This window comes from Ovis aries, chromosome 16 (genome assembly GCF_016772045.2).
Source record: "Ovis aries strain OAR_USU_Benz2616 breed Rambouillet chromosome 16, ARS-UI_Ramb_v3.0, whole genome shotgun sequence".
In the NCBI taxonomy this organism is placed as follows: Eukaryota; Metazoa; Chordata; class Mammalia; order Artiodactyla; family Bovidae; genus Ovis; species Ovis aries.
In genome coordinates this window covers 38002501-38010754 of record NC_056069.1, presented here as the reverse complement: position 1 = coordinate 38010754, position 8254 = coordinate 38002501, and the positions used below count along the sequence as shown (strand labels likewise).

The 8254-nt window shown below is 44.0% G+C and overlaps 1 long non-coding RNA gene across 1 annotated transcript in view; it reads left to right on the top strand.

Moving 5' to 3' along the window:
* Window positions 1–396: 396 nt before the first annotated feature.
* LOC105602586 (uncharacterized) overlaps window positions 397–8254 on the top strand; it is a 28596-nt gene continuing 20738 nt past the window's right edge. Inside the window, exons 1-2 of the long non-coding RNA XR_001435886.4 lie at window positions 397–502; window positions 5057–5248. This is a non-coding gene — a long non-coding RNA (uncharacterized LOC105602586). The remainder of the gene's footprint in view (window positions 503–5056; window positions 5249–8254) is intronic.

The following is an 8254-nucleotide window of genomic DNA, read 5'->3' as shown; positions in this document are numbered from 1 at the left end:
CTCAGATGGTAAAGCGTCTGCCTGTAACGCGGGAAAACTGGGTTTGATCCCTGGGTTGGGAAGATCCCCTGGAGAAGGAAATGGCAACCCATTCCAGTACTCTTGCCTGGAAAATTCCACAGATGGAGGAGCTGGTAGGCTACAGTCCGTGGGGCTGCAAAAAGTCGGGTTTGTGGCGCTAAGGGTTTATGGCACAGCAGGTACTAAGAATGCTTGCTCTGTAAGAGACAGAGAAGGATAAAACAAAGTATAAAACGACACCCTTCCACTAAAATGATGATCTTTAGTTCTTATATATAGAATTAGATGCAAGAGTTTCTTTTTTTAACAACAAAAAAGATATTTTGATGTCATATTAATCATCGATGTACAAAACTTGTGCTTTCTTTTTCATGAAACTGGACCCTAAAACTCTGGTTAAAAAAGAACTTCTGTTTCTCCTTCTGCTCCCTTCGTTCAACCAACCAACTGCACACACATGAACATACACACAGAATGATGTGTAAGTATGTTTAGTTCTATAAAAATATCTTTTTAAAGCCATGAAATTTGTTTTCAATTTATACATCAGGTGATACTTTCTGAACACCAAACTGCACTCAAAAAGTGACTAAGAAGAGCAGATTGTAGCAAAGTGTCAGTTGTACATTGAAATCCTTCTGTGTGGAGAACATTAGGAAAACACCTGCACTCCAGGAAACCAGCAGCTGTTCAACACAGTCAGCTGGTGGGGGCTATCATGTAGCCAGAATGGTCTGGAGAACTGGCTGTCAAGTCTGAGTGGCCTCCAGGTGCTTGGTATACATTCCAAGGGGGCAGGACATGATCCAAGAAAACAGAAAGTAGAAAAAACGGTGACTTCATTCTGTCTGTGTGTCAGAGGTCGAGTTCATGGGAGGGACGTGAGATGCCCCTGGGAGGTGAGGACGTTCTACAAAATAATGGTGTCGACAGCCACCCCTTCTCCTTCCTCTGCTCTCCAAAGGTGGCTTCACAGATGACACTAACTAGCTTAAACTAAACTAACCCTCACAAAATGGAGTTCCACCTGAACTTTGCGTTGAAGATAATGTTTGCAACATGCAAATTCACAAACCTACGAAAATACAATAGCAGAGGTCCAGTCTCTCTTAATGGGGTCCCTTTAGCAACAACACAAAGAGGAGAGTGACTGTTTCATCATACCTGATAATGAATTGGATCCCCCAAAATTGAAATGACAAGATGACTTAATATACGGATCTGTAAACATCATTAATGATGGCTTTGCCAATAGTGTGGATTATGTCTTGAGAAAATAGGGAGAGATAAACATATAAATAGAGGAGTCAAAGCCAGCTCTCTCTCTCTCTCTCCCGCGCTGGGGCGCTCTTCTCGTGTCTTTAGATGGACATGCCCTCACGCCTTGAAGATGGATTTTCCTGCTATCTTCTAAATAAAATAGAGCTGTAACACTGATTTGTCTAAGAGTTATAACATGGTCCATTGGAGACCTGAGAGCTATAACACGGTCTATCCAAGACCTGAGAGCTGTGACTCACCGAGGGGCTTTAACGTCAGTCACTCCAAATCTTTGTTGTGACGAGACAAAGAATCGAGAAACATACACTCGCGTGACACCTCTAACTAGGATTGGGAGGGGCTCCAGAAAGCATTTGCTGGATTAACAGATTCAAAGAAACAAAGGAGAATTTGACCTTTGGTTTATAGCAAATTTCTCTTTGCCACTTAGTTATTCCAAGACGGAAAACCACTGCCTGTATTCACTAGACATCAAACAACACCAAAAGAGCCTGGGTTGATAGGAAGCACCAACTCTTGCGGAGAGTCAGAAATTCCTCCCTACTCTGGGCTTCCATTGGCCTTTGCCATCACTGTATATTACAGTAGGTGCAACTTTGCACCATATTTTTATTTCTGGTTGTCTGCCACTGTTGGTTGAGCAATTCCTGGGAAACAAGGATCTTACTCATCTTAGTTTTCCTAATACCTAAAACAGTGATAGACAGGGAATAAAGGGGTAGGCAGCAAACATAGATGAGTACCTACTCTGTGCCAAGCACTTGATATGTTTATCTGCTTTTCACATCCCTCGTGACTCAGTGGTAAAGAACCCACCTGCCAATTCCAGGGACCCAGGTTCGATCCCTGGGTCCAGAAGATCCCCTGGAAGATGAAATGACAACCCACTCCAGTACTCCTGCCTAGAAAATCCCATGGACAGAGGAGCCTGGTGGGGCTACAATACATGGGGTCGAAAAAGAATCAGACACGACTGAGGGACTGAACAACAAGGTCACACAGCAAGTAAGGGATTCAGGATTTAAATTTAAGCTTGATTCCAAGTCCCAGACTCTTCTTACTTTCTCACAATGCATGATAAATGTAGGGCACTTAAGTTAATTGATTAATTAACATAGCCTGTTTGTCAGGACACTCAGGTTGTACAATGCTCACCACCACACAATGAAACCTACTTTATTTTCAAGAGCCCTAATTATTTAACTTCCTTTTTACTGAACTAAACTCTATTTGCCTGCAGCTTGGCTTGCTGCTCTGATTCTTCTCTAGAGCCACACAGGAAAACTGCAACCTCCCCTTCCACAAAATCAGCCCTCTGCTTATGAAGACAACCGCTATGTGTCTCCCCTTCACCAAGCAGTTCTCTTTCCTTGCCAAAATGACCAAGATGCTTGCAAGAAGCAGAAAGGAAGCCTAACTTTAATCTTGCAGTCATGGATCCTTTGCCTTACCTCTATTGAAGGCTCTAGGACTTCCAACAAGTAGACTCAAATGGGATGTTTCCTTGGCATTCTTTTATGTATCAAAACATGATATTGAAATCCTTTGGCCCTTGTTTCCCTGTGAATGTCACTTAAGCTAGTAATCCCCGCGTGCAGGCCTAGAGGGGGCTCATGACTCACAAGATGCCACCTAGTGGGCTCTGCGGAAAATACCTTTATCAATTTCTCTCAAAGTATTGTCTATCAAACTATCAGAATCACTGGAAGTCCGTATTAAAAGGTAGATTCCTAGGCCAACCTAGCCCTACTGTTAGGGGAAGCACACTGATTGAAACTGCCCACCCAGGCCAGGCACCATAGTAACCATTTGCATGAGTTGTTTTATGACCGGAGACCCTGATAAGGAATATGGAACTATTAAGCCACCACCAACTGGAAGAGTTTGGGAAATGTCGAAAGGAGACACCGGGTGTCCGTCCACTTCCCAGAATCCCTCTCGCTAGCATCCACCTTGGCTGAGTGATGCGTGTGCCACCAGGAAAGACTCTGAATTAGGATGATTGGTCAAAGACCACCCGAAACTAATCCCATCACCATAAAACCTGAGACTGCGAGCCACGCGGCAGAGCAGTTCCCTTACCCTGGGTTCCCTTACCCTCCTGGTCTCCACCCGGGTGCCCTTTCCCAGTAAAATCTCTTGCTTTGTCAGCACATGTGTCTCCTTGGACAATTCATTTCTGAGTGTTAGACAAGAGCCCAGTTTCAGGCCCTGGAAGGGGTCCCCCCTTCCTGCAACATTACTAGATTGGAATCCTAGGATGAGACTTGGACTTCATACTTGTTAATAAGCATTCCTTTCCTCAGTGATTCTAATACATACCCAAGCTTGGGAGCCTCAGACAAAAGCAAGGCCGTGTCTAAATCACAAGGAGGTTACCTTTTTGTGCAATCCGTGTTGGTGGCCAGCAATCAAAGTCTGTCCACTTAAGTAAGGAATATTTTTCTAAATGGGATTGTCAATATTTACGTAAGAAAAACAAAAGCATCTTTCAAGGGAATTTAGCAGCAATCGTTTATATCGTGCACGCACACTCAGCCGTGTCTCCGACACCATGGACTGCAGCTGCCAGCTTTCTCTGTCCATAGGACTCTCCAGGCAAGAATACTGGAGTGGGTAGCCATTCCTCTCTCCAGGGCATCTTCCCAATCCAGGGACTGAACCCAGGTCTCCTGCATTGTAGACAGATTCTTTACCTCCGAGCTATATATATAAAATCAAGATAAAAAGATGGAATCGTATAATTAGTGGGGCCAAGCTAGCAACATAAGTGGGCACCTGCGGTCAGATGGCAGATGGGATCCTAATGTTAGTTCAGACCCAACTGAGTACTGGGTTGACAAAGTAACTAAACTCAGTGTCTCCTGTGGAGCTTTCACTGAGGCTTTGTGAGTTGATTGCACTGCTTAAGAATTTCTGAAATATAAAACAACTCCCCAAACCCAATCCCAACATTTTTTACTAAAAGAAACAGATATTTTTAAAATCTAAAGTGAATAAATCCTAAAGCTTATATGATACTTCAGTTCAGTTCAGTTCAGTCGCTCAGTCATGTCCGACTCTTTGTGACCCCGTGAATCAGCATACCAAGCCTCCCTGTCCATCACCAACTTCCTGAGTTCAGTCAAACTCATTTCCATCGAGTCAGTGATGCCATCCAGCCATCTCATCCTCTGTCATCCCCTTCTCCTCCTGGTCCCAATCCCTCCCAGCATCAGAATCTTTTCCAATGAGTCAACTCTTCGCATTAGGTGGCCGAAGTATTGGAGTTTCAGCTTTGGCATCAGTCCTTTCAATGAACACCCAGGACTGATCTCCTTTAGGATGGACTAGTTGGATCTCTTTGCAGTGCAAGGGACACTCAAGAGTCTTCTCCAACACCACAGTTCAAAAGCTGGGTTAGGTTCTTCCAGCTGTGATTTCTTAAGGAGCCAGTGGGATCAGAGGCCAGACAAACTGCCAATGGGGTAGGCCAAATCCCAGAATTCCAATCTAGGAGAAGACGATCCATCTCTGTCTCTTAATTGCCATTCCCAGCAACAATTGTGCAAAAATACAGATTATGTCTCAGTGCCCTAGAATTTCTTCACCATAATGACCCTGGATGAGTTCTGCATTAAGAAATCTAAATTTATGAAACAGCAAATTATTTCTGAAAAATCTTTCAATTTAGAGAGCTGCCACAAGAATATTCACGAGTGCACTTGAAAAATATGGTTCCGTGCACAAAACTGATTTACCCGCACCTTTCTAGGGCACACCTCCTACAGCACAAGAAACACTGCAATAAAGCCCACAAGGCCCAATCACTGACAGCAGCTGAGAGGCCCATCTGGGAAATAACTCCGGAACCCCTTCAGACAAACTTGCCGTGGTGGGGTGACCTGGCCATCACTGATTCCCTGCCAGCTTGTTTGCAGCCAGGATTTTTCACAGATGCTCCCTGGTGAGTAGCAATTTCCGGATATATTTCAAATGATTTTCATTCTGCCAGCTGGGCACAGTTCAGGGTGTGCAGCTTGGAGCACTCAGCCGGATGGACCAATCAAAGACACTGGCCAGCCTGATTTGGATTAGACTGGACTATGTGTGCCTTGCTCTAAGGTTGGCACACGCCCTGCTTTCCTCCCCTGTCGGTTTCCATCCTCCACCCTTCCACCTCCCTAATCCCCATAGCGCCTGCTATGAGCTCACCAGGCGGCCATCTCCTCGCCTTGTAGCACCTTCTCCCCAGGCCAACACCATGAATGGGCAGGCAATGGGACAGATGAGTAAGAACAATATTCTGGGACTAGAAAAGCTTAAATTTAAATCTAGCCCCAGTTCTGCCACTAACTAGCTGCATGGCCTCAGTCAAGTTGATTAACCATTCAGGGTTTTAGTTTCCTCTAGGTTAAAATGAGAGTCCATTACCAGGCTCACATAAGGACTTGACCAAGTCACCAGAGCCATTCTGTTAAGCTGCACATCTGACCAACAGCCCACGTACACCTCACCACTAAGTATGTTTTTGGAGATATTTCAGGACTAGTGTTTCAAAAGAAAAAATCCAATGATAGCTGTTGAGCCTGTTTCAACGACAGACCCGGGCTGAACATTAAATTTGGAAGAAGACATGAAATCTATTATTAATGCTGCTTAGGGCAAGGAGAGGCTGAAGGAAATACAGAGGTATAAAAATCGATGGTGAAATGGAATTTATCACCTCTGTGTCAGTCTGATGCCCCAGGACTTTTCCTCCAGGGTCCCAGGGTCCTCAATAATGAATAGTGAATCACAACATGCTCTCTGTGACCTTCAGGATATGCAAAGACAGAAGGATATGAAAAGAATAAAAGAAAGGAGAAAAATTCTGGAAAGTTGATTATTACACACTAGACTACTGAAAAATATAAATCATAAAATAAACTCACTTGTAAGAGAGATAACTGCTGTCACCATCTTGACTATCTCCTTTCAACTTTTCTTATCTGACCACTATGAAAACAATTTCCTTCATTGTTTTGAAGTGTCAGGCTTCCCCTTAATCATTCTGGCTCATAGAAATCTCTGAATCCTAGAGAACTCAAAGTGAAAAAATAATGCCAGCAGGTGATTATGTGAAGATGTGGCAGAACTGGGGTAAAGTTAGAGGGCTTCTATTGCTTAGCATTTGCAAACAAGCCTTTGTCTGTATCTCTGTTTCAGTATGGAGTATCACGTATTACTTTCCAATATGCACTGTTTGATCCTCCACTTTAAGTGGTTTCTTCAGTGGTTTCCCATTGCACTTTTGATAAAATTCACAGTCCTTAAGAGGACTTCCTGGGACCCTCATGGTCAGAGCCCTGCCTCTGTCTTTGTTTATCCCCCGCCTACTCCCCCCAACACTGTCTGCCCCAACAATATCTGTGCTTTGTCCAGGCTGTCCTGGGTCCTGGAGCACTCTTCCTCTGCAGTTGTCTGGCTCATTTCTAATTTATCTATCTGAACAGATTAGATCATTTTGCTATACCCTCCCACCCCATAATCTTCCCATATGAGCTCCTACTATATTTCAACTATGACTTATTTTTCTGGCTTGACTGTGAGACTAAATACCTTGAGAGCAGTGACTTGCTGTTTTGCTCACCACTATATTCCCATCCCCAGGCATGGACTTTTTGCAAAGTGAATATTCCATGAACACTTGAATATGTTAGTGAATGGCAGCCTTCATCCACATTAATCAAGAAAGCTCTTCAAGGGAACATATACTACTATCTTTCAGAGTGGGAGATTTTATACATGGTCAGCACTATGAAGAGAGAAATACAGTGTGCCCTTTTTTGAAGTTTTGGAAAACTGTCGTTGAGACTTTTATATAGGTTTTGTAATGGCTATGGTGACTTTTTAAACTTCCCCAGAGTAGAATAAGAACTAGGGAGATGACCAATACTAGCCCTGCATTCTGTGACCCTAGAGAACACCAGTAACATTTGCGTTCTACCATCTTGCTCCTCAGAGGGTTAGTAGAGGAAATCTCCAGCATTAATACCACAGGGCTCTTTGATACAGGCTTATCACTAGCACTAAAACCTGCTAATGATAAGCCATTTTGTTGTTGTTTTAGTTGCTCTGTCGTTTCCGACTCTGTGACCACATGGACTGTAACCCGCCAGGCTCCTCTGTCCATGGGGTTTCCCAGGCAAGAATACTGAAGTGGGTTGCTATGTCCTTCTCCAGGGGATCTTCCCAACCCAGGGATCGAACCTGCATCCCCTGCATTGGCAAACGGATTCTCTGAGCCACATCGGAAGCCCAATGATAAGACAAACAGGCAAGAAATTTCCAGTTATCAGAAAGTAAAGAATTGAGGCTCAATTAAAAGTTGCAGGAAGTCCAAAGTCACACAGATTTGATGTATTTTGTCTTTACAATGACTGTAAATGGGCTTTCATTCTTTTGGTGAATAGCCCATTACCTTCTGTGAGGGGATCAGAGAAAGACTCAAATAATGGAAGCAAGACATCATCATTATCAGGGCTTCCCTGGTAGCTCAGTGGTAAAGAATCCGCCTGCAACGCAGGAGCCCTAGGAGACACAGGTTTGATCCTTGGGTTGGGAAGATCTCCTAGAGGAGGTAATGACAACCCACTCCAGTATTCTTGCCTGGAGAATCCCATGAACAGAGGAGCCTGGAGGGCTACAGTCCATGGGGTCACAAAGAGTTGGACACGACTGAAGTGACTTAACACAGACATTATCAATGGGCTGTAGCATCTGCTTTCACCCAACCTACAAATGCAGCAGCCCTCTGCTCCAGCCAGCTTGGGTCTCTCACTGCCTTTCAAAAATGTAGGGGAGAAATGGGAAAGGACATGCTGTATCCCAACATCCCTGGTGGGGAGCGGTAGGTATCTTAATCATTCTATCATTTTTCTGGTAGTTGCAGTTACACTTATAATGAGCAACGTAAACTGTGAAATTAAAC